General features: G+C 48.8%; 1 non-coding gene across 1 annotated transcript; it reads right to left on the bottom strand.

Moving 5' to 3' along the window:
• Positions 1–267: 267 nt before the first annotated feature.
• LOC123463050 lies at positions 268–374 on the bottom strand. The gene has a single exon (XR_006638662.1). It is a non-coding gene; the product is annotated as a U6 spliceosomal RNA (small nuclear RNA).
• Between the last annotated feature and the right edge of the window lie 2,169 nt (positions 375–2,543).

Consider the following 2,543-nt stretch of genomic DNA (forward strand, 5'->3'; position numbering starts at 1 on the left):
TAGTATTCGAGTTTCTGGTCTTATATTGAGGTCTTTGATCCATTTGGACTTGAGTGTAGTGCATGGTGAAATGCGTGGATCAAGTTTCAGTTTCCTGCATATGGTTATCCAGTTTTTCCAGCATCATTTGTTGAAGATGCTGTCTTTTTTCCACCATATATTGTTTGGGCCTTTGTCAAATATCAAGTAGCTATAGTTGCTTGACCCAAAGTCTGGGTCCTCGAGTCTATTCCATTGGTTTATACTCCTGTTTTTATGCCAGTACCAAAAAATATGGAACGCTTCACACATTTGCGTGTCATCCTTGAGCAGGGGCCATGCTAATCTTCTCTGTATCATTCCAATTTTAGTATATGTGCTGTTGAAGCGAGCACCATTCATCTTCCTCTTTCCGACATGGCCAGGCAGACGACACAGGGTGGTGAACGGGGCACTGCCATCCTGAAGCGGTGGTGTGACCTTCTCCCTGAGGTGAATGCTTACTTGCGTGCAGCATTGCCCTCCTGCCTGCAGCTTTTCCCTCAGAACCACCACCATGCAGCTCTAATTCCTCATCTGCCTTCTGTGTTCTGCAAATGGCACAGCTGACATAAGAGCCTCTGAGCAAGCTACAGGCGGGCGGGCTGACTCTGAGTGCACTGGATTTCCATGTTGCATCCCATACCCAGTGGTCAGCTGGTGACCTTTGACAGCTCAGAGACAGCTTGGTGACAACACCCTGTAGGGTGTGTGTGTGTGCATTAGGTCAGGGGTCAGTAGGTGGCTCTTTCTCCTATGGCTGGACTGGGAATCAGGAGAGGAAGTGGGAGTGATGCCTCCCATGGTGACCCCTTGTCAGGCTGGCTAGTGCTTTGCTTCTGCTCTTGGCATCTTTAGCTCCCAGGGGCTCAGATGGAAGGGAGTATATATATAAGGACTGTAATCTGAGGAAGTCCTCAAGCCAGTGGAGGAACAGGCAAGGGAGGGGCCACTGAACTGTACAGGTAAGGACCTTGCTGCCAAAGGGAAGTTGGGCGCTGCCTCCAGTGAGGATGTGGGGATGCAGGACAGCCCCTGGAACTTCTTAGTCCTCTCGGGTCCTACAGTGAAGTCAGCAAAAGCTGGCAGCAGTGCATTTGGGGTAGGGCTGCTAACACTCAGACCCCTGAGGAACAAAGTTGGCACCACTATGCCAGGTGAGGAATTGTGACCACATGTGCCACTTTGTGCATCTGGCTTACATGGGTCCTAGGGAATCAAATCTGGGTCATTTGGCTTTGCAGAGGTCAGGGCATGTGGAGGGACAGCTGCAGAAAGGACTCTGGGGCTGTCAGCATTCCTTCCCCAGCTCCATGGGCACAAGCTTACAGGGTGCCCAATCACTACACAGGTTAGTTTCCTCTGTTGTCCCTTTTCTTCTTCCTTCTTTCTCCTCCTCTTTATTTTCTCTCCCTGTCCTTTTCTCCCTGCCCCAGTCTTTGATTTTAAAATTATTTATGTATTTGTTTATTTGCAAGGAGGAAGGGACAGAATCAGAATGGGCATGTCAGGGCTTAGCAACACTGCAAATGAATTCCAGACACATGTGCCACTTTGTGCATCTGGCTTTATGTGGGTCCTGGGGAACTGAATCCAGACTTTCAAAGCAAGTGCCTTTAATTGCTGACCCATCTTCCCAGTCCCCAGTCTCTGACTTTTGAGACAGGGTCTGATGTAGCCCAAGCTGGCCTTAAACTCCCTATGGTGCTATGTAGCAGAGGCTGGCACCTTGAATCCCTGATCCTTCTGTCTTCACTGCCCCATGCTGAAATCACAGGCATGTGCCACCATACCTAGTTCTCTTGTACCTTTTCGACCTACATGCACAGAGACACTTACAGTGTCTGAGTCGAAGAGCAGCTCCCGTCCCCCCCACCCACCCCTGTACTTCACCACGTGGCCTCTCATCCCTACCTCAGCCCTGGCCATCCTCATCTGCCTTCTTTCCCCTAAGTGTTGTGTTCTGCAGCCCACTCTGTGATGGACACACAAGGACTGTGGCCTTCTTACACGCCAGTGTCACTCACCTGTGCTGCATCCCTGTGTGAATGTGTTAACTTCGGGTCACTTCCTGGACTAGGCAGTTCTGACTAAATTACTCTCAACATTTGCTTAAAAGTTTTGCATCAACCTGTCATGTGCTTGGGACAATGTTTCTTTTCTTTTTAAAATATTTTTACTTTTTAATATTTTTTATTTGAGACACAGAGAGATGTAGAGAATAGGCGCACCAGGGTCTCTAGCCACTGCAAAGTAACTCCAGACGCATGTGCTACTTGGTGCATCTGGTTTACGTGGGTCCTGGGGAATCAAATCTGGATCCTTTGGCTTTGCAGGCAAGTGCCTTAACCACTAAGCCATCTCTCCAGCCCTAAATATTTTTACTTTTATTTATTTGAGAGAGCGAGAGAAAGGCAGATAGAGAATGGGTGTGCCAGGGCCTCCAGCCACTGCAAATGAACTTGACACATGTATCCCTTGTGCATCTGGCTTATGTGAGTCCTGGGGAATTGAACCTGAGTCCT

The sequence above is a fragment of the Jaculus jaculus genome, chromosome 8, assembly GCF_020740685.1.
Source record: "Jaculus jaculus isolate mJacJac1 chromosome 8, mJacJac1.mat.Y.cur, whole genome shotgun sequence".
In the NCBI taxonomy this organism is placed as follows: domain Eukaryota; kingdom Metazoa; phylum Chordata; class Mammalia; order Rodentia; family Dipodidae; genus Jaculus; species Jaculus jaculus.